This window comes from Pelophylax lessonae, assembly GCF_965119305.1.
Source record: "Pelophylax lessonae genome assembly, chromosome: 1".
NCBI classification, from domain to species: Eukaryota; Metazoa; Chordata; class Amphibia; order Anura; family Ranidae; genus Pelophylax; species Pelophylax lessonae.
Genome location: NC_138768.1, coordinates 490,200,689 through 490,225,399, shown reverse-complemented (window position 1 = coordinate 490,225,399; position 24,711 = coordinate 490,200,689). Strand labels below are relative to the sequence as shown.

The 24,711-nt window shown below is 49.9% G+C and overlaps 1 protein-coding gene across 1 annotated transcript in view; it reads right to left on the bottom strand.

Annotated features, from left to right (window-relative positions):
- The window catches only part of LOC309559900 (lysine-specific demethylase 4B-like), a 630,996-nt gene that overhangs the window by 82,208 nt on the left and 524,077 nt on the right, over positions 1-24,711 (bottom strand). The gene's annotated exons all lie outside the window — the stretch shown is intronic.

Sequence of the window (24,711 nt, the reverse complement as noted above, 5' to 3'; positions counted from 1 at the left end):
ATACTGAGAAATATACAACACCTCAAAGTGCTGTTCATACATGCATACACCCGTACACATACCCTTAAGCATCCACTGGTCAGCACAAGTATATTTGTAATGCTGAACGCGTTCTTTAAATGTCAAAATTAGCTGTGAACAACACAGAAATAGGGATGGCATTCAATGTTTTTAATATTTATATATAATTTGTAGCCCATGGAATGATCAAGGCCATGAAATGATCAATGCATCAAAAACACAACACGAGTGCATTTTTGATGCGTTCTTGCTGCATTTTTAATGGGGAGGTGCTGACCAAATATGTACCAAAAATGCAGCAAGCAGGATTTTTAACACTGCTTCAAAAGGCCAAAGCCAAACATAATACAATTCTAAATATACTATTTTTATATATATATATATATATATATATATATATATATATATATATATATATATTTAAAGAAACATACATTTCAGTTTCAGCCAAGTGCATCCTGAAGTTTGGAATTCTACACCGGAATTTTCATTTCAGTACACCACTAGTATCCAAGTACATTAAGACATCCAAAAGTTGGCATCAGATCGAGGCCTAAACAGACACTTGGTAGAGTTTAACATATGTGTAAAAGGTAGCAGTCTTGAAAAATCTAAAAAAACAGATACCTGATGCTGAAAAACTATAAGCACTAACTGTATTGGAGTGTGCTTTGACAGGTAAACCTGTCCTTAATCACTTCTGGACCGGAAGGATTTGCCCCCTTAACCACTTCCATACAGAGCAGTTACACCCCCTTCCTGCCCAGACCAATTTTCAGCTTCCAGCGCTCTCACACTTTGAATGATAATTACTCAGTCATGCAATCAAATTTTGTATAATTTTTTTCACACAAATAGAGCTTTCTTTTGGTAGTATTTAATCACCACTGGGTTTTTTATTTTTTTGAGATACAAGAGAAAAAAGAGCGAAAATTTAGAAAAAAAAAAAAAAAACATTTTGTTTTAGTTTTTATTATAAAATTTTGCAAATAAGTAATTTTTTTTTCATAAATTTGGGCCAAAGTTTATACTACTACCCAAATTAGTGGTTATTATTTAGTCTGTGTAAAAGTTATAGTCTACAAGCTATGGTGCCAATCATTGAAAATTGATCACACCTAATGTACCGACGGCCTATCTCATTTCTTGAGGCCCTGAAATGTCAGGACAGTACAAATACCCCCCAAATGACCCCTTTTTGGAAAGTAGACATTCCAGGGTATTTAGTAAAAGGCATGGTGAGTTTTTTGAAGTTGTAATTTTTTCCCACAATTCTTGGGAATATGAAGAAATATATATATATTTTTTTTTACACAAAATTGTCATAACAACAAGTTATTTCTCACACACAGTATATGCATACTTGCAATTACACCCCAAAATACATTCTGCTACTCCTCCTGAGTATGGCAATACCACATGTGTGAGACTTTTACACAGCCTGGCCACATACAGAGGCCCAACATTCAAGGAGCACCGTCAGATGTTCTAGGAGCATAAATTACACATATAATTTCCTAACGACCTATCACACTTTTGAAGGCCCTGGAGCACTAGGACAATGGAATTACCCACAAAATGACCCCATTTTGGAAAGCAAACACCCCAACGTATATTCTATGAGGCATAATGAGTCTTCTGAACATGTCATTTTTTTCCAGAGTTTTCGGAAAATGTGGAAAGAAAATGAAAACACTTTTTTTTTTTTTACACAAAGTTGTCAATTTATAAGATATTTCTAACACATAGCATGTACATAGCAAAAATGACACCGAAAATACATTCTGCTACTCCTCCTGAGTATGGCGATACCACATATGTGGGACTTTGTCACAGTATAGCCACATACAGAGGCCCAATATGCAAGGAGCACCGTCAGGTGTTCTAGGAGCATAAATTACACATACAATTTCATTACAACCTATCACACTTTTGAAGGCCCTGGAACACCAAGACAATGCAAACCCCCACAAAATGACCCCATTTTGGAAAGCAAACACCCCAACACATAATCTAGGAGGCATGGGCTGCAGACAGGTACTCAGGTACACTGATCGGCTTCAGAAAGGTACTCGGGTACTCTGACGAGCTTCAGAGAGGTACTTGGGTATTCTGATGGGCTAGAGACAGGTACTTGGGTAATCTAATGGGCTGCAGATAGGTACTTGAGCACTCTGGGCTGGAGACAGGCACTCGGGTACTCTGGGCTGAAGACAGGTACTCGGGTACTCTGTGCTGAAGACAGGTACTCGGGTACTCTGGGCTGGAGACAGGTACCTGGGTACTCTGATGGGCTGGTGACAGGTACTTGGGTATGCTGATGACATGTTCTCGGGTACTCTGATGGGCTGCAGAGAGGTACTTGGGTACTCTGATGGGCTGCAGAGAGGTACTCGGGTACTCTGGGCTGGAGACAGGTACTCGGGTACTCTGGACTGGAGACAGGTACTCGGGTACTCTGATGGGCTACAGAGAGGTACTCGTGTACTATGATGGGCTACAGAGAGGTACTCGGGTACTCTGATGGGCTGGAGACAGGTACTCAGATACTTTGATGGGCAGAAGACAGGTATTCAGGTACTCTATTGGGCTGCAGATAGGTACTCAGATACCCTGATGGGCTGGAGACAGGTACTCAGGTATTCTGATGGGCTGTCAGCAGCTCATCAGAGTACCCGAGTACCTGTCATCAGAGTAACTGATAGGCTGGTGACAGGTACTCGGGTACTCTGATGGGCTGGTGACAGGTACTCTGATCACGGGTACTCTGGTGAAAGGTACTCGGGTACTCCGATGACAGGTACTCGGGTACTCCGATGACAGGTACTCAAATTACCAGAGTACCTGTCATCAGAGTATCCGAGTACCTGTCAGAGTACCCAAATACCTGTTACCAGCCCATCAGAGTACCTGTTATCAGAGTACCTGATGGGCTGGTGACAGGTACTCGGGTAATTTGATGGGCTGGTGACAGGTTCCTCGGGTACTTTGATGGGCTAGTGACAGGTACTTGGGTATTCTGATGGGCTGGTGACAGGTACTTTGAAGGGCTAGTGACAGGTACTCTTTATTGGGGGGGCACTCATTGTGTTTTGGGGTGCACTGTGATCGGTAACTAGCTGTTACCGCAATCTCCTCCTCACACAGGATCAGTGTGTGAGGGGGAGAACACGGTGACAGCTAGTTACCGTGTTCTCTGTTGACATTCTGTGACCGGATGTGATTGGATACAGCCGGTCACGTGGCAAAGAGCAAATTTCATAGGGTCTTTACCCTGATGAGGGATGGACTGTGTCAGAGTGACACTCTCCATCCCCGATCGCCGCTCTGCGCGCCCCTGGGACACGCGCGAGCGGCTGCATGAGGGAAGTGCATGTGGCCGGCTGTAATTGGACACAGCCGGTCACATGGTAAAGAGCCATTTTCTTAATGGCTCTTTACACCGATCGGGGATGGGTTGTGTCCCGACGGACACGCCACATGACCACGCTGCGCGGCCCTGGTTGGAGAGCGGCTGATCCGGATGGACGTCATATGACGCCCTTCCGGATCGAGGTACACTTCCTGCAGGCATCATTTTACTATGGCCCAGTAAGGAAGTGGTTAATGATCAGGCAGTTTTTTTGCAATTTGGCACTGCGTGAATTTAACTGACAATTGCGCGGTCATGCAATGCTGTACCCAAATAAAATTTACATCCTTTTTTCCCCACAAATAGAGCTTTCTTTTGGTGGTATTTAAACACCTCTGTGGTTTTTATTTTTTGTGATATGAACAAAAAAAAGGGAAAAGTTTGAGAAAAAAATGGCATTTTCTAATTTAATTAAATTTTCTAATTTAATAAAATTTTGCAAAATAAACACAAATTTCGACACAAATCATGTAAACATGAACATGTAAAACTTTATTAACAATTTTAACACTAATGGCTCGTTCTACACACCTTTACTGAATGAGAACTTATAGGAAAACTTCAATTGCAGGGACATTTAGTTTCACATTATTCTGATCGTGCATTAATGCATAATAAACTGCTGCAGTAGTGCACTGCAATAATTTTAAATCACGACTGCAGTGCAGTCAGTGAAAAACTGCTAGAAAAAAAGCTAGGCAACAACAGCTACACAGTGGACTGGAGTCAGTGGACTACCGTTGCAGTAAACCACTGACTCCAATCCACTGCCTAGCTTTTTTTATAGCAGTTTTGCACTGACTGCAGCGCAGCGTAGTCAGTGCAAAACTGCAAAAAAAAAAAAAAAATTGCTAGACAAAAGCTAGACAGTGGATTGGAGTGGACTGGTGGACAGACACTACTACTTCACTTTCAAATCAATAATCCCAGTTAAGTAGAACAATATTATAGTGCAGAAAGCATAACATTTCAGCATGTTCACCAGTTAAACGGGTTCTTTTCTTTTCATAAATTGCTGCCACTTCACTAAAAATACGCTCACTTGGTACCGATGAAGGGGGAGCAGAAAGGTATCTTCTAGCATGAGAAGCAAGTCTTGTAGCGTGCCTCATTTTCTTTCCACCACTGAAGAGGATAACTTCTTCTGTCAATTACTGGTTCCTTCAAATAGACATGAAGTTCATCATCCAGTCTCATTATTGCAGATTCTGATGAATCCTCCGCATGAGGCCCCAATAAAAGGCTGAACATGGATCTATTTGACCACAATGAATTTTCTCTTCTGTCCGTTGTCTTTTGGGACATTTTTCTCCTGCATCCTGCTCTTCCACATCAGAAACCTTCTCTTCTTGACTTTTCTTTTTTGTCGGGAGGAACCTCCTGCATCTTCTGTTGAACTTGAATCTCTTCTGCATTGTTTTGCCTTGGCCAATACATCATCAGAAGAGAAAGGATGATTCTTGTATCGAGGATCCAAAAGACATGCAAGCACAACATTTTTATTCTCCTCATGCTTCTCAAACCGTTTGGCGAGGCTGTCCCTCATGGCCTGCCTACATGCTTTAATGCCACGTGTGTTGGGTCCTTCATTCTATTGAAGAAGCATCTTCAGCACTCTCACACATGGGATGACAGAGGACACAGATGATTAGTAATGAGTAGGAGCGCCTCAATAATGTCGGCTACTATGTCCCATTGATCAGCAGTAGGACAAGAATGTCCTCCAAGTCCATATTCACCAGAATATACGTCCTGCAAGACTAAGTACTTCAAAGCATTGATATATTGAAATTGGGCTGTGATGTATGAACTTCATGTATATTCCCTTGTTTCTTTTGATTTTCTGATTAGTTTACATTAACGATACTCACGGGAAGAAGCGCCAGAGCGTGAAACATGTAGAGATCGTTATCGTATATAAGTGAACCCACCGTCATCGTTGGAAATACACTATCAAACCTATGTTCACCATACAACTCCCGAGAATAATGTTTTTTTTGGTTCCACCTTATACTGTAAAATGTGTGGTATGGTGGGACTCACTTTTGATGGTTGTTGCATTACAGTTTTATAATAATGCTTTGTGTATATTTGTTTTTCAATATAACTCTTAATGTTTTTGAATAAAAAACTGAATTTTTGTAAAATCTTACCATAAAATTCCTTTCTCTGAGTCCTCTGACAGTCGCCACCCACTCATCCAGTCTTCACTTATGGTATTGACCTCTTATCCATAGGAGTAAGCTAGGCAGAAGATTTTGTTAAAACCGCAAAACTTTGCATAGACACACCTACAGGGGGCTGTCCCTCTGGTCTAATACCCCCGGCTAGCCTCATTCCCAATTCAGTTTGGTAGCAAGCAGTAGATAGTCCATGAACCCCAAAAGAGGGGTGCAGGCGGCGACTGTCAGAGGACTCAGAGAAAGGATTTTTACGGTAAGATTTTACAAAAATTCAGTTTTCTCTTACGTCCTCTGACAGTCGCCGCCCACTCATGCAGTCTTCACTTATGGGATGTCCCAAAGCAGTGTAGACATGAGGGGTGGGAAACACAGCCGTCTCAAGGTAACGAAGCACCCAAGGTAAGATAAAAGAGCCTTATCTGAACCAGAAAAGGTAACCCACTGGGTAACAGGAAAGCTCAACAGGAGCGAACAAACCCAGGAAGGTAAAATAACCAAGGGGGAAAAAAACCCGACAGGAGGGGACAGGCTAAAAACGCCATGTCTCCCCCAAAGTACCGCCACACTCAGAACTTTGCGGCCAAAGGGAGTATCTGCCATTGCCGAAACATCAAGTTCGTAAACTTCGTAAAGGTGTGCACTGACGACCAGGTCGCAGCTTCGCACACCTGGGACAACGATGCCTGATGGCGAAAGGCACCCACCGCACAGAAGAGTGTGCCATGACAGGGCAGGGCGGAACCCGTTCCCTAGGCAAATAAGCCTGTACAATCGTCCATCTGAACCAGACAGGAATGGTTGCCGCAGACGCGGTCATACCCTCCCAAGGCCCTCAGGAAGGACAAAAAGAGAATCCAACTTCCTAAAGGATTCAGTAGACGACAGGTAACCCTGATAACATCCAAGGAATGCAAGGCAAACTCCGCAGGATGCGTAGGATTCACACACAGCGAAAGCAAAACAATGTCCTCATGGAGATGGATTTCAGACACCACCTTCAGAAGGAAGGATTGATGAGGTCGCAAGACCACCTTATCCCTATGAACCACCAGGTAGGGGGAGTGGCAAGATAGGACCGCCAACTCCGATACTCCGCGAGCAGATGTGATCGCCACCAGAAAGGCGACTTTCCGTGACAGTGCAGGCAGAGGAATCTCCCGGATGTTCTCAAAGGGAGGACATTGCAAAACGGACAGAACCAAATTCAAGTCCCAAGGGGTTAAGGGCACCCTCCGAGGGGGGCCAGATGACGCACCCCTTGAATAAAGGTGCGGATCAAGGAATTTGACGCCAAGGGGCGCTGGAAAAGAATTGCCAGCGCAGATAACTGACCCTCAACAGTGGTCAGTGCAAGACGTAGGTCCACACCGGATTGTAGGAAGGCTAACACCCTCGCCACCGAAAAGTAGTGAGGATGGAAACCCTGCAATTCGCACCAGGCGAAGCAAGCCTTCCAGGTACGATAATAAATCTTACCGGACGAGGCCTTCCGAGCTCTAAGCAAGGTAGGAGTGACTTCCGACGAGAGACCCCGATCTCTCAAGATCTGGCATTTAACAGCCACACCGTCAAAACCAGCAACAGTAAAGCAGGATGGAAGAACAGCCCCTGAGACAATAGATCGTCTCGTAAGGGGAGCCGCCAGGGAGGCTCGACGACAATTTGCATGACGTCCGCGTATCAAGACTGGCGCGGCCAGTCCGGGCCCCCAGGACCACCAACCTCGGTTCCGAGACCAACCTGCGAAGGAACCGTGACAACAACTGGATCGGGGGGGGGGGGGAAAGGCATAAATCAGGCGATACTGATTCCAAGGCACCACCAGCGCGTCCGAGGTGGCTGCCAAAAGATCGCATGTTCTTGCCACGAGCCTTCCCACCTTGTTGTTTAGAGGAGGCGCGCCATCGTGCACATAGCATCTGAAACACCTCCAGGTGTAGGGACCATACCCCCTGGTCTGGGGTCTGGCGACTCCGATAGTCGGCCTGCCAGTGTTCCATACCCGGAATGTGAACTGCCGAAAGCGCCGAGACCCGCGTCTCGGCCCAAGGCAAAATCTCGGCCACTTCCTTGGCCGCCCGGGCACTCCTGGTGCCCCTTTGGTGATTGATGTACCCCACCACAGTGGTGTTGTCCGCCTGCACCCGCACAGGGTGGCCCTGAAGACGATCCCACCAACGGAGCGAACAGAGTCTGATCGTTCTCAGTTCCAAGGCATGTATCGGTAGGGAGGATCCCTCCTCCAACCAAGTGCCCTGGGCAGACAATTTTTCCCAGAACGCCAGCCCAGCCCGACAGGCTGGCGTCCGTGGTGAGCACCTTCCATAACAACGGCTGGAAGGATTTCCCTTCCGTCAGAGCTAGAGACTGGAGCCACCACAGAAGGTCCGCTCTGACCCAGGGACTCAAAAATATCCTCCTGTACAAGGACTGAGGATGCCTGTCTCACCTGGCTAGGATCCCCGCTTGCAGAGATTGCGTTTTGAACAGTGCAAACGGCATCACCTCGAAGGCTGACACCATCATCCTAGGGACCGCTGTCACGGAACCATGAACCAGACGTACAACAACAGATAAGTGAAAATAAGAAGGCTTTATTGAAAATCAAGCTGTAAAGCAAAAGTCCAAACGGATGGCAAAACCGAGCAGAGTCTTTGCGAAGCCAGAGGTCAGGAGCCAGGAGGGTAGTCAGACGAAGCCGGGATCAGGAACCAGCAGGGTAGTCAGAGGAAGCCAGGATCAGGAACCAGCAGGGTAGTCAGACGAAGCCAGGATCAGGAACCAGAAGCAGCAGCAGTCTTAGAAGCATGTGAACACAGGAGGACCAAGCAAGGAACTGAAGCCACAGACCTCCTATATATATGAGCTAGGCATCCAGCTCCTCCCAGTGGGAAGGAGGAGCCGCAGAGTGGGAGGCTACAAGAAACCCAGAAACCAAGATGGCCGCCAGCACATGTCAAACGAAGGAGAACAGCAAGAAGGTAAGACCATGACAGTACCTCCCCCTCAAGGGCCCCTCCTCCGCGGAGTAAAGAACGGCTTCTGAGGGAAGCGTGCGTGGAAGGCACGGAGCAAGGCAGGAGCATGGACATCTGCGGAGGGAACCCAGGAACGCTCCTCTGGACCATAACCACGCCAATGAACCAAAAACTGCACCCGACCGCGGACCAGGCATGAGTCCAGGATATTGCTCACCTCATACTCCTCACGATTGCCCACTTGGACCGGACGAGGCCGAGGAACCGAGGAAGTGAAACGATTACACACCAGTGGCTTCAACAGGGAGACATGAAACACGTTGGAGATCCGCATGCCAGGAGGAAGCGCAAGGGCATAGGCTACCGGGTTTACCCTGCGAAGCACTCGGAAGGGACCAACAAAGCGAGGCGCCAGCTTGGGAGTGGGCACTCGAAGGTTGAGGTTGCGGGTGGACAACCATACACGGTCTCCGGCCTGGTAGGAGGGAGCAGGCGCTCGTCTGCGATCAGCCTGGAGTTTCTGGCGCTGCGCAGAGACCTCAAGGGACTTCTGGATCTGTACCCAAGAAGCACGTAGGACGGAAAGGTGATCCTCCACAGCCGGGATATCCTGGGGAGAGAATACCTCCGGTAACACAGCAGGTTGGAACCCATAATTGGCCATGAAGGGAGACGTCCCAGAGGAAGAGTTCACCGCCGTGTTCCTGGCAAACTCAGCCCAAGGCAGGAGGTCAACCCAATTGTCTTGGTGATCGGAGACATAGCAACGAAGGAATTGCTCCAAGGCCTGATTGGATCGTTCTGCGGCCCCATTGGACTGAGGGTGGTAGGCCGAGGAGAAGGAGAGATGAATCCCCAACTGGGAGCAAAAGGCGCGCCAGAACCTGGACACAAACTGACTCCCCCGATGCGACACAATCTCCTTGGGCAAACCGTGCAACCGGAAAACCTCCCTGGCAAAAATCGTGGCCAACTCCTGTGCAGAGGGTAACTTCTTGAGAGGAACACAGTGGCACATTTTGGAAAACCGATTCACAATCATGAGAATGACCGTATGGCCTCGGGATGCAGGGAGGTCCACAATGAAATCCATCCCCAGGTGTGACCATGGGCGCTCCCCGGTGGCTATGGGTTGCAGAAGGCCCAACGGAAGGTGCCGAGGGGACTTACTCTGGGCACAAACGGAGCATGCCGCTACATATGCGGCGATGTCGGAACGTAGGGAAGGCCACCAGAACAGACGTGAAACAGCCCAGGACAGCTGATTCTTTCCAGGATGCCCCGCGGTCTTGGAGTTATGGTAGGTTCGCAACAACCGAGTGCGCAACTCCTCAGGCACAAAACATCTGCCGTTGGGTCTCCCAGAGGGAGCACCAGATTGAGCCGCCAAAATCTGCTCACCCAGGGGAGAGGTCAGGCTGGTGCGAATGGCGGCCAGGATCTGATTCAGAGGTATGACCGAAGTCGGAATCGACTCCTCCCTGGACAGGTCGGAGTACTGCCGTGATAAGGCATCCGCCCTGATGTTCTTGGAACCGGGTAGGTAGGAGACCACGTAATTAAAACGTGACAAGAACAGAGCCCATCTGGCCTGACGTGGTGTCAATCTCTTGGCCTCAGAAAGGTAGGTCAGATTCTTGTGGTCCGTCAGGATGAGGACCGGAACCACCGAACCCTCGAGCAAGTGCCTCCATTCTTTGAGGGCCTGCACGATGGCCAATAACTCCCTGTCACCAATCTGATAGTTGCACTCCGCGGAAGACAGTTTCCGGGAGTAAAACCCACAAGGAAGCAGAGGACCCTCTGGTGTCTACGCTGAGACAGAAGGGTGCCTACTCCCGTCTCAGACGCGTCCACCTCGAGGACAAAGGGCAACCCAGGGTTGGGATGCGACAGAATCGGAGCCGACACAAAGGCGGACTTTAGAGCCTCAAAAGCTCAGGTGGCCTCGAGCGGCCAGACCTGGGAATTACTGCCCTTCCTGGTCAGATCCGTGAGAGGCTTGGCTAGCATGGAAAAGTCCCTGATGAACTTCCGATAATAATTGGCGAAGCCCAAAAAGCGCTGCAGGGAGCGAAGACCACTGGGCTGGGGCCACTGTAAGACAGCCGAAACCTTCTCAGGATCCATGGAGAACCCCTCAGCGGAAATGATGTAACCTAAGAAGGTTACCTGGGATCGGTGAAATTCGCATTTCTCAAGCTTACCGAACAGCTTGTTCTCTCGTAACCGTTGCAACACTCGTCTGACATCTAGAATGTGGGTCTCCATGGATTCAGAATATACCAAGATGTCATCCAAATAGACCACCACACACTGCTGCAACAGGTCACGGAAAACATCGTTGATGAATTCCTGAAAGACTGCGGGCGCATTGCACAACCCAAAGGGCATAACCAAGGATTCATAATGACCGGTCCTGGTGTTAAACGCGGTCTTCCACTCATCGCCCGCCTTGATCCTTACGAGGTTATTTGCCGCCCTCAGGTTGAGTTTGGTAAAGACCGTGGCCCCTTTAAGGCGATCGAACAGCTCGGAAATCAAGGGTATCGGGTAAGCGTTCTTGATCGTGATGCGATTGAGACCCCTGTAATCGATGCAAGGCCTCAACTCACCGCCCTTCTTTTTCACAAAGAAAAATCCAGCCCCTGCCGGGGACGAGGATTTGCGAATGTGTCCGCGTGAAAGCGCCTCCTTCACGTACTCCTCCATGGCCTCATTCTCCGCTACCGACAGTGGATAGACCTTGCCACGAGGAGGAACGGCACCAGGTTGTAACTCGATGGCAAAATCGTATGGGCGGTGCGGAGGGAGGGCAACCGCGCGCACCTTATTGAATACATCCCGGTACTCCTCGTATTCAGGAGGCAACAGAGAGTCCGAGGAAGTACACAGAAACTTGACAGGCCCATGGATGCAACTAGCCCCACACTGTGGTGACCACGAGAGGATCTCGGCCGATCTCCAATCGAAAGTCGGATTATGCTTCTGGAGCCAGGGGTACCCCAAGACCACCGAGTAGTGTGGAGACGAAATAACCTGGAAGCAGACCGACTCTCTGTGAACGGCACCAATGGCTATCCCCACTGGAAGGGTCTCATGAGTCACGTGTGGCGGCAGAAGGGGTCTGCCGTCTATCGCCTCAAGAGCCAGTGGAGAACCTCGGGCCTGCAGAGGAATGGAATTGGCGGCAGCGAACACACTATCAATGAACAAACCACCAGCACCAGAGTCCACCAACGCCTGGGTCGTCACTGAGCCCCCGACCCAGGAGAGGACAACAGTGATCAGTGGTTTGTCAACACGGGAAACCGGGGACGAGGAGACTCCACCCAAGATCTGCCCCCGACAGGATCTCAGGTGCGAGCGTTTCCCGGACGGTTCGGACATGCCAACCGAAAATGCCCACCGAGACCACAGTACATGCATCGGCCCTCGCGTCTCCGGAGTACCCTCTCCCCCTCGGACAGGCGAGCAAACCCCAGCTGCATGGGTTCATCCCCAGCCAAGTCATCCCCAGGAGGCGTGGGAGGAGAGGGAGGCACGGGTGGGACAGCAAAGGTAGGCGCCAATCTGTTAGGAGGCCTCCGCAGACTCTCCTTAAAGGAAGGTCTCTCCCTGAGTCTGGTGTCAATCAAAATCAGGAAAGAAATAAGAGACTCGAGCTCCACTGGTAGGTCCTTAGCTGCAACCTCATCCTTCAAGGCATCCGAGAGACCATGAGAGAAAGCAGCGACCAGAGCCTCATTATTCCAGCCCACCTCTGCTGCCAGGGTACGAAACTCAATGGCGTATTCAGCTACGGATCGTGAACCCTGTCTGATGGACATAAGGAGCTTCGCAGCAGAGGCAGCACGAGCCGGCACATCGAATACCCTCCGAAGAGAAGCAACAAAACCGGAAAACTCGGCAACCACCGGATTGTTGTTCTCCCATAAAGGGCTGGCCCAGGCCAAGGCCTTGTCCGAGAGCAGCGAAATTAAGAAGCCCACCTTTGATCTCTCAGTAGGAAAGGCATGTGGCAGCAACTCGAAATAAATGCCCACCTGGTTGAGGAAACCTCGGCACTGAGTTGGCTCTCCCCCAAAGCGCTGTGGAAGGGGGGCAGAACCGGTCATACCCCGAAACACCGCAGGCGCAACAACAGGTGTCGAGGTAGACTCTGGCGCAACAACCGGAGCGGCAGTAGGAGCAGGCCCAGGAGCGACAACCGACCCATCGGCAACGGGAGCGAAATGAGCCGTGCGTTCAAGCAGGATTTGCAACGCCACGGCGAACTGACCCAACAGGTGATCCTGCTGATCAAGTCTGGCAACCAGCGTGGGTAGCGAGGATGGCCCTGTACCGTCAGAATTCATGGCTTGGTCCTAATGTCACGGAACCATGAACCAGACGTACAACAACAGATAAGTGAAAATAAGAAGGCTTTATTGAAAATCAAGCTGTAAAGCAAAAGTCCAAACGGATGGCAAAACCGAGCAGAGTCTTTGCGAAGCCAGAGGTCAGGAGCCAGGAGGGTAGTCAGACGAAGCCGGGATCAGGAACCAGCAGGGTAGTCAGATGAAGCCAGGATCAGGAACCAGCAGGGTAGTCAGACGAAGCCAGGATCAGGAACCAGAAGCAGCAGTAGTCTTAGAAGCATGTGAACACAGGAGGACCAAGCAAGGAACTGAAGCCACAGACCTCCTATATATATGAGCTAGGCATCCAGCTCCTCCCAGTGGGAAGGAGGAGCCGCAGAGTGGGAGGCTACAAGAAACCCAGAAACCAAGATGGCCGCCAGCACATGTCAAACGAAGGAGAACAGCAAGAAGGTAAGACCATGACAACCGCATGCAGGTCCTGAGTGATGAGGATTCGTTGTCCCTGAGGGATCTGACCTCTTTCAGCAGAGTCCGGAGCCTGTCCTCCGGCAGGAAAACTCTTGCATGGGCGGAGTCCAGGACCATTCCCAAAGAAGGGAGACGAACAGAAAGGGAGCAATGTCGACTTCTGAAAGTTGATGGCTCACCCGAACTCCCGGAGCCGTGGTTGACAGATCGCGCAACAGAGTTGAACTGGAACTCGACCTAAACAGGAGATCCTCCAGATATCCAAGGATTGCGACCCCCTGCGCCCGCAACGGGGCCAGAACAGGAGCCAAAGCTTTGATAAACACCCGTGGAGCCGAAGCGAGACCGAAAGGCAACGCCACAAACTGATATCGCTCCTCCGCGATTGCGATTCGGAGGTACCTCTGATGACCCTCGAATACAAGGATGTTTAAAAACGCATCCTTGAGGTCGATTAAAGCCAGGAATCTCCCGGGCTCAGAGAGGCCACCACCGATCAGTGACTGTTCAGAAACTTTAGGTCCAGAATCGGACACACCTTGCCCTCCTTTCAGGGCACCGTGAACAGATACGAGTAAAAACCCCTGAAAACCTGTCCGGATGAGACACCGGGACGATCACCCACTGGACGAGGAAATCCTGAATCGCCCGTTGGAGATCTTGGAAACGATCTGGGGTCAATGAAGATTTGAGCGAAAGAATCTGTCTGCTAGACGCGATCGAAATTCGATCTTGTACCCCGACCGAATGAGTTCCTGAACCCATCTGTCCTGAATGGCAGACGGGGCTGCCGTGCCAGAGTGGGCGGCTATAGACTTACCAGCCCAAGGCTTCTTCTGGCCACCAGAGGCCTTGAAGGATACGCCTTTGTCATGTGTCTTAAAGGCACGAAAGGACCCCTGGTTAGGTTTAAAGAAAGGGCCCTGCTTACTGCGGAAAAAACTTACCCTTGGACACATGGGGCAGCAGAGTGCTTTTACCCCCAGTGACCCCCTTCACCAACTCGTCCAGGGAGTCCCAAAAAAGGCGATTCTCTGCATAAGGGATGTCAGACACCGTCTTCCTGGGAGTCTGGTCGGCCGACCAGCTCTACAGCCACACAAGGCGACGGATTATCACTGCGACAGCAGATAAGCGCAAGACTAAAGGGGCCGTATCACACAGGCATAAAACCGCCTGAACAACTTGGTCCACCATCTCCAAAGTAGCAGGAGGGGCGGAATCAGCCACAAGGGTGCGTCTGAGCACCTTAGTCCACTCCACCACAGCATGAGAGACCATTACTGAGGCGAACACGGGCTGCAGCAAGGAACCTGCCACCACATAGAAGTGGCGGGCAAGAGATTCCACCCGCCTATCCGCCGGGTCTCTAAGCACCGGATAAGCCTCCATGGGCATCAGAGTGGCCTTATGTAATCTGGATACCGTGTGGTCCCCCTTAGGGGCCACAGTCCAGTGCGAATCCGTTGGAGACGCAAAGGGACAACAGTACTGAAAACCGCTTAGGTACCACAAAGGTGCGCTGTAAATTGCGCCATTGTTCGTTCACCGTTTTGTGAAACTCAGCGGGACAGGGAAATACCTGAGCCGCTTTTTGGGTTCTGCGGGTCTCAAAGGAGGACCGCTTACCCGGCAGGTGGGGCTCATCCCCTAAATGCAGTGTATCCTTAACAGAACTATAAGCGCAGACATTGCCGCGCGTGCTCTGGCCGACCCGGAGGGGGAGTCGTCCCCCTCCTCTTCCCCTCTGACCGAGAGGACAGACCCTTCAGGGGGTACACTGTCCATGGCAACCATATCTAGCTCAGAATAAGAAAACTGAGACAGTCTGGGTCTTTTTCTAGAAGCCCGCTCAGACATCAACAGAGCCATTTAAGACGCTAAAGTCGCAAGTGCAGAAGGAAGGGAGCTTAGCGCAGAAGATTCAGGCGTACCTGAACCCTCCACCGGCGCTGGGGGGAACATGCTGCCCTGGGACTCCAAAAACCTACTCAAACATTTTTTTGGCGCTAGCCCTTTAAATCAGCGTCAGCAGCGGATCCCGCCGCGAAGAAGACCAGCATGTGCCGTTAAATACAGAGTAACATAGCTGCCAGCAAGGCATGACCCAGAAAAAACAGCACAGAAAGTCCCCCAGAAGTGTAGCTGTACTATACCAGCTTCCAGCTCGATCCGACTGAAGAAAGGAAGTGATGTCCCGCCGCTTGAGGCCCAAATAGGAACTGAACTAAGGAAAAATGGTTGCCCATGTAACTATGGGAAGGCTCCGGGAAAATGGCCGCCGAGCACATGAAAGATTACACTGCCCACATTAAAGATGGTGCCCGAAAGGGCGCGAATATACTAGGGAAAATGGCTGCTGAATGCCCACACGTGAAACCAGAACAGCCTGCCCACACCCAAAATGGCGGCCCCGCGAATTTTACACTGCAGCGGCACCCACAACCATGCCTGTACCCCCAAAGTGACACAAAACACTCCCGAGGGACTCAGGGACCCCCGCAAACCCCCCAAAGCGCGGCATTACAGCAAATAGCGCCCCAGCAGGGACCGTGAGGGAGACACAGGGACCACACAGACAGACATGAGGGGATCACACAGACTCTAAACAGACTGCCATCCCCATGAGAGAAGGCCCCACACACACACACCCCCGGGCATACAATGTATAGACATAGACAGAGGGGGGTAGCATGTTACTCACCGATCCATGCAAATTCATAGGTGCCACTCTCAGACGGGAAGCCTCCCACCACGGGTGGTGGGGTTGCCGTCAGCCAAACAGGATTCTAGCAACACGCGGCGTGCCGCAGTTGAGACACCCTTGCGAAGTGGCCACTTTGAGGGGTTTGTCCCTGAGGACAGGGACAAGTCGTTTGCGAGGCCTGGGCGTACGCATAGCCTGCTAAACACTCGATGGCGGGCTGGGATTCCGTAAGGCTCTAGTACAACCAGTCCGATTCCCAGCTCCGCAAACGCTGTAGTCTTCCGAAGTCTGACTAACTAAGCGCAGGAACAAATAAAAAGCTATTAGTGCAAAGAAAAACACACTTAGCAGAAAATAAAATGTAATAAAACAGAGAAAAGGCTGAGACTGTAGTCCCAGCACAGGGAAGCCTGCCTACTCCTAAGCTAGGCAAAAGACAAACTGAATTGGGAATGAGGCTAGCCGGGGGTATTGGACCAGAGGGACAGCCACCTGTAGGTGTGTCTATGCAAAGTTTTGCGTTTTTAACAAAATCTTCTGCCTAGCTTACTCCTGTGGATAAGAGGTCAATACCATAAGTGAAGACTGTATGGGTGGTCGGCGACTGTCACAGGACGTAAGAGAAATATAAATTTTATGACATTGTGTCATGCGGTCGTGCCAACAAAGTCCATGTTGAAATGCCATTTCTAGTCTCCTTCCTATGTCCTGTAAGGTTTCCATGAAGAGACGGGCCTTCTGTGAGTGTGTAGTCCCCTCTTCCCAGTCAATGTCGGGATAATTGAAGTCCCCTAATATGATGACTGATTCCAGCTTTGCCACTTTATCCAACAGTGATTAAATTCCAGCTCTACCTCCTCCCTTTGGTTGGGTGGCCTATAACAAACCCCCACAATTACTTTTCCCTTTACTTCTTCCCTATGGAGTTCTACCCACACTGATTCTAACTCCGTACTCATCCCTTCCATAATATCACTATTCGGTGGGTGGGTGGCTGGCACCCTTTGGAGGCTGGCTAGCAAACTGTGGTGGGTGGGTGGCTGGCTGGCACCATGGTGGCTGGCTGGCACCCCGTGGTGGGTGGGTGGCTGGCTGGCACCCCTTGGTGGGTAGATGGCGTGGCACCCTGTGGTGGGTGGCTGGCTGGCACCCTTTGCTGGCTGGCTGGCACCCTGTGTGGTGGGTGGCTGGCAGGTACAGGTCCAGAGGCGGTGGGTGGCTGGCAGGTACAGTCAGGCAGGGCCTGTGGTTGGCTGGCAGGCCTGTGGGTGTGTGGAACTGGGTGGCTGGCTGGCACCTGTGTCTGTGACTGGTCACTGTACTGTCATTTTGATAGAACTAGAAGTTCACTCACTGTCCCGACCACAGTATGCAGACTCCAGTGTGGCCGCGGTGGGTAAAACGCACTGTAACGAGGCTGAGGGAGGCGGCCTAAGAAGGCCGCAGAAGCTGCCCAGTGCGTGGAGGCGCGTGGCGCAACATACGCGATGATGTCACGGCAATATTGGCAATATCTGTAAATCAAAAGGCCGATTCCGATATATCGGGGAAAGTGCATATCGGCCATCGATATATCAGCCTTGCCGATAATCGGTCGATCTCTAATATACAATATATCACAAAAGTGAGTACACCCCTCACATTTTTGTAAATATTTTATTATATCTTTTCATGTGACAACACTGAAGAAATTACGCTTTGCTACAATGTAAAGTAGTGAGTGTACAGCTTGTATAACAGTGTAAATTTGTTGTCCCCTCAAAATAACTAAACACACAGCCATTAATGTCTAAACCACTGGCAAAAAAATTGAGTACACCCCTAAGTGAACATTTTTTGTGTGGCCACCATTATTTTCCAGCACTGCCTTAGCCCTCTTGGGCATGCAGTTCACCAGAGCTTCACAGTTTGCCACTGGAGTCCTCGTCCACTCCTCCCTGATGACATCACGGAGCTGGTGGATGTCAGAGAACTTGCGGTCCTCCACCTCCCGTTTGAGGATGCCCCACAGATGCTCAATAGGGTTTAGGTCTGGCGACATGCTTGGCCAGTCTATCACCTTTACCCTCAGCTTCTTTAGCTAGGCAGTGGATGTCTTGGAGGTGCGTTTGGGATCATTATCATGTTGGAAAACTGCCCTGCAGCTCAGTCTCCGAAAGGAGGGGATCATGCTTTGCTTCAGTATGTTACATGTTGGCATTCATGGTTCCCTCAATTAACTGTAGCTCCACAGTGCTGGCAGCACTCATGCAGCCCCACCACTATGTTTGACTGTAGGCAAGACACACTTGTCTTTTTACTCCTCACCGGGTTGCTGCCACACACGCTTGAAATCATCTAAACCAAATACATCTATCTTGGTCTCATCAGACCACAGGACATGGTTCCAGTAATCCATGTCCTTAGTCTGCTTGTCTTCAGCAAACTGTTTGCGGGCTTTCTTGTGCATCAACTTTAGAAGAGGCTTCCTTCTAGGACAACAGCCATGAAGACCAATTTGATGCAGTATGCACTGACTGGCTGACCCCCCCCCCCAACCTTCAACCTCTGCAGCAATGCTGGCAGCACTCATTTGTCCATTTCCCAAAGACGACCTCTGGAAATGACGCTGAGCACGTGCACTCAACTTCTTTGGTCAACCATGGCTAGGCCTGTTCTGAGTGGAACCTGTCCTGGTAAACTGCTGTATGGTCTTGGCCCCCGTGCTACAGCTCAGTTTCAGGGTCTTTGCCATGAGGTGCCATGTTGAACCTCCAGTGACCAGTATGAGAGAGTGAGAGCAATTTAACACACCTGCTTCCCATTCACACCTGAGACCTTGTAATACTAACTAGTCAAATTACACCAGGGAGGGAAAATGGCTAGTTGGGCCCAGTTTGGACATTGTCACTTAGGGGTGCAATCAATTTTGTTGCCAGCGGTTTAGACATTAATGGCTGTGTGCTCAGTTATTTTGAGGAGACAGCAAATATACACTGTTATACAAGCTGTACACTCACTACTTTACATTGTAGCAAAGTATCATTTCTTCAGTGTTGTCACATGAAAAGATATACCGTAATAAAATATTTACAAAAATGTGAGGGGTGTACTCACTTTTGAGAGATACTGTATAATTCTATTGAAGAATATGCTAATTATATCTAGATGAAAAAAATATATAGTTAAAGTACATACAGGCTTGTGTGGAAGAGAAGGATCTGATTTAATGTGTTCAAACACAGTTACTGTTGAACTAAACATTACGGAATGTTGAAAAAAAGAGCATAGAAAAGAGTTGCTTGCTGGTGATAGACAGACAGACAGAATAAATAAAAATAAATATGGCAATTGAATAATGGAGAGTTATGATTACTTATCATACTTATAATTGTTTGGTGTGAAAGATACTGTATAAAGGGTTATATTGTATGAATCATTTAGTTATAGAAATTTCCTGGGATAGAAGAGATTTTATCAATTAATATTTTTATATTATGGAGTAGTATATTTTACATATCAAAGATATTATTTAGCTACAGTGGAGGGGGGCAAAGTGGGACTTTAACGGTGCAAAATGATGGGAGAAAAATCTGAATTCTCAAAAATTGTACATTTTATTACACATAGGAGGTGAGGACAAGACAGTACATCAATATAAAATGATAAAATCAAGAAAATGCACTCGAAAATATCAACTCTACATGTTTCGCCATCTTCATAATAGCTTCTTCAGGAGTTTTCATAGACATTTCTCGAGCGTGAACATTTCTTAAGATGACCTGAACCCTTTCTTATGCCGAAGGTGGAGGCAATAAAGGTGACGCCACCCAAGCGAGCACAGAGGGGGAGGGGAACCGAGACATCCAACCTCTTAAAGTTGACCCATAGAGAGGGTGACAGCCAAGCTGATTTTAATGAATGTGCAGTTGATTCACTAGGTACCCCAATGTAAAAAAGCAGGGAGGGAAAACAAAGTTTCCTTAGTATCCCCCAAATGGGAGGTATCCCCAAAATTGGCAGAATTGGGCACATGGATTATCATGCAGTATTCAAAAGTTCACCGCCATTGTAATTGAACAAATTTTCCAATAGTACGCTCAAAATGAAAGAGACGCAAACGGTCTCGAAGCTCATATGTCGTTCCCCGGTAAGATATTATTTACTTTTTCCTTACATTGAAATAGGAATATAGTTATATGATATGGTCAAAGATGTAAGAGTTTTACAAAAAGCTAAATAAATTTGTGAAAATGAAGGAAGAAAATTTTTGATGCCATTACATCATTTGGATGGAAAACTAACTAAAATTAATAAATAATAAAATGATTTATAGTCTCTTGATGGAATGAAATAACGGAATTTTTGTAAAATCTTACCTGTAAAATTCCTTTCTCTGAGTCCTCCGACAGTCGCCGCCTCTTCATATTCGTCACATATGGGGTATTAGACTTTGCTCCGAAGGAGTAGCTAGGCAACAGAATATGTTAACATTAAAGCTTTTAACATATCCCACCCTCAAGGGGTGGTCCCCTCAGTCAATACCCTCCTACTTCCTGCAACCATATCTCAGTTTCAGTGGAATAGCAGTAGAGTATACAACCAAACCCCAAAAGAGGGGCGGGGGCTGCGACTGTCGGAGGACTCAGAGAAAGGAATTTTACAGGTAAGGTTTTACAAAAATTCCGTTTTCTCTTACGTCCTCCGACAGTCGCCACCTCTTCATATTCGTCACATATGGGGACGTCCCAAAGCAATGCAAACATGAGGGGTGGGAAACGCATCCGCGCCGAAAGGCAACGCAGTCTCCGCATCAAAGAAAGGAACCTTACCAAAGGAAGGAAACCAGCTGGGCTACAGGAAAAATAATTGCTCAACAGGAGCAACAACCCAGGAAAAGACAAATAACCAGGGGATAAAAAACTTATCCCAACAGCCAGAGGTCCCCAACAAGGGACCCTAGGGAATTGCCGCACTAAGAACCTTGCGGCCAAAGGAAGCATCCGCCGATGCCTGAACATCTACTTTGTAGAATTTTGTGAAAGTGTGCACGGTCGACCAGGTCGCCGCCTTACACACCTGGGCTACAGAAGCCCCATGACGACAGGCCCAAGACGTACTCAGAGATCTAGTAGAGTGCGCCTTCACATGCACAGGGGGAACCTTCCCCTGCAAAGCATAGGCCTGTTCAATGGTCTGCCTGATCCATTTGGTGATGGTAGAGGCCGACGCCGCCATGCCCTTCCGAGGACCCTCTGGAAGAACAAACAAGGAGTCCGTCTTTCGAAAAGACTCAGTCGATTTAAGGTAAACCCTTATCGCCCGAACAACATCCAAAGAATGAAGTCTCACCTCCTTTGGATGTTTAGGCTTCGCGCACAGCGAAGGCAAGTCAATATCTTCATTAAGATGGAATTCCGAAACTCGCTTCGGAAGAAAAGAAGGATTAGGTCGCAAGACCACCTTATCCAAATGAACAACCAGATACGGAGACTTGCAGGACAAAGCCGCCAGCTCCGACACTCTGCGAGCCGAAGTGATCGCAACCAAAAAGGCGACCTTTTTGGACAACATAGACAACGAGATCTCCCTGATCTGTTCAAAAGGAGCACGTTGTAACACAGATAGAACGAGATTCAAGTCCCAAGGGGGCAGAGGATCCCTCCTAGGAGGAACCAGATGCCTCACTCCCTGAACAAAAGTGCCAACCAAGGAGTTGGAAGCCACGGGACGTTGAAACAGAATGGCCAGCGCAGACACTTGACCCTTTATCGTAGCCAGCGCCAAACGCTGATCGACACCCGTTTGAAGGAAGGACAGCACTCGGGAAACCGAGTACGTGCGGGGTGAAAACCCCCTGGACTCACACCAGGCAAAATAGGCCTTCCAAGTACGGTAATAAACCTTCCCCGAGGAAGACTTCCTCGCGTTGATCAAGGTATGAACGACCTCTGGGGAGAGACCCTTCTCCTTCAGGACCTCGGTCTCAACAGCCAGGCCGTCAAAGCCAGCGACTGTAAAGCAGGATGGAATATCGGGCCCTGAGACAGGAGATCGTCTCGAAGAGGCAGACGCCACGGGGCGTCGACCGCCAGATTCACGAGGTCTGCGTACCAGGACCGGCGAGGCCAGTCCGGTGCCACAAGAACCACCGTGCTGCGTTCCGAGTGTAACCTGCGAAGGAACCTGGACAGCAACTGAATCGGTGGAAACGCGTACATCAGCTTGTACTGATGCCACGGGGCCACTAACGCGTCCGACGCGTCTGCCCGAGGGTCGCGCGTCCTTGCCACGAACCTCCTCACCTTGTTGAGACGAGACGCGAACAGGTCCACATCTGGAAGACCCCACTTCGCGCACAACATCTGGAAGACAGCCGGGTGGAGAGACCATTCCCCCTGATCCAGGGTCTGGCGACTCAGATAGTCCGCCTGCCAGTTCTCCACCCCTGGAATGTGAACCGCCGTTATCGCCGGGACATGAGTCTCGGCCCAAGACAGAATGTCGGCCACTTCTCGAGCCGCTCGGGCACTCCTGGTGCCCCCTTGGTGGTTGATGTAGGCCACCGCCGTGGCATTGTCCGTCTGCACCCGAATCGGGCAGCCCTGCAGCCGGTCCGTCCAGCGATGAAGACAGAGTTTGATCGCACGCAATTCCAGAATGTTGATCGGAAGGGAGGACTCCCCCTCCGACCAAGTCCCCTGGGCGGACAGAACGCCCAGAACACCACCCCAGCCCGACAGGCTGGCATCCGCGGTGATTACCGTCCACGAGATAGGACGAAACGACTTGCCCCCGGACACCATCGGGGACTGGAGCCACCACAGAAGGTCTCTTCTGGTGCGATGACTCAACGAGATTTGAAGATCCAGAGATTGAGGTCGCCCGTCCCACATGGACAGGATCTCCGCTTGGAGACCCCGCGTGTGAAACTGGGCGAAGGGAATCGCCTCGAAGGCCGAGACCATCAATCCCAGACATCTCATGCACGTCCGCAGAGACGAGTGCGGAACGTCCCTGAGGGACCTGACTTCCTCCTGAAGAGTTCTGAGTTTGTCTTCCGGCAGGAAGACCTTCGCCTGCACCGAGTCCAGAATCATTCCCAGGTAGGGAAGACGAACCGACGGACTCAGTGTCGACTTTGGAAAATTTATCGTCCAACCAAACTCCTGCAGAGTTTGCATCGTGACAGACAGGTCCTTCTCCAGACCCTGGCTGGTCGCAGACCGAACCAGAATGTCGTCCAGATACCCCAGGACAGAAATGCCCTGGGCCCTCAATAATGCCAGAACCGGTGCAAGCACCTTGGTGAAGACCCGCGGAGCCGAGGCGAGACCAAAAGGCAATGCCACGAACTGGTAGTGATCCTCCGCAATGGCGAATCGAAGGTACCTCTGGTGACCCTCGAAAATGGGGATGAGAAGATACGCATCCTTTAAATCGATGGAGGCCATGAATTCCCCCGGAACCAGGGCAGCCACCACCGACCGCAGGGATTCCATGCGGAACTTGCGAACCCGCACAGAGCGGTTCAGAGCCTTCAAGTCCAGAATTGGACGAACCTTGCCCTCCTTTCTGGGCACGGTGAACAGATTGGAATAAAACCCCCGAAATCTGTCCCGATGAGGCACCGGAACCACCACTCCCTGAGCCCTCAGGTCCCGCACCGCCAGGTGCAGGTCCCGTAAACGCTCCGGAGACAGTTGAAGATTTGAGGGAAAAAATCTGCTCTCCGGCCGAGAGAGAAACTCGATCTTGTAACCAGATCGAACGATCTCCTGAACCCATCTGTCCCGCACGCGGGCCAACCAGGGTTGAAGAAAACCGAGCAAGCGTCCCCCCACCCCAAAACTGGGTGAGGGCGCCCCTTCAGGCCGCACTGTTATGGGCTGCGGATCCGGATTGACCGGACTTCTGTTTCCCAGACCAGGGCTTCTTCTGAGAGCCTTGACCTTTGAACGGTTTGCCCTTGTAGTGCGACCGAAAGGCACGAAAGGACCCCTGAGGGGGCTGAAAATTAGCATGCTTCTTCCCAGAAGCCCCCTTAGCCTTGGGGAAATGGGGCAAGAGAGTGCTCTTACCTCCGGTGATCCCCTTAATCAACACATCCAAGGACTCCCCAAAAAGGCGAGACCCATCATAAGGCAGATTGGCTAAGGTCTTACGTGAAGATTGGTCCACCGACCAACATTTTAACCAAACCAGACGGCGAGACAACACCGCCACGCTGTGCACACGTGCAGCCAACGGGACTAGGTCCAAGTCCGCATCACACAGATACATGACACCCTGGTGGATTTGATCCACCATATCCAGGGTCGCCGGCGAGGCCGAATCGGCCACTAGGACGCGCCTAAGCATCTGCGTCCAACTTGCGACAGCCTGGGCCGCCATGAGAGAGGCAAACAGAGCCTTAAGCATAGAACCCGTAACAGAATAAGTATGACGGGCAAGAGACTCCAATCTCCTATCCGTGGCATCACGGAACACAGGGGAATCCTCTGCAGGAATCGCAGTGGATTTGTTTAAAACCGCAATTGCGTGATCCATCCTTCCTTCCTCCATCCATCCTTTCATCAGTGGAAGGCGAGAAAGGATA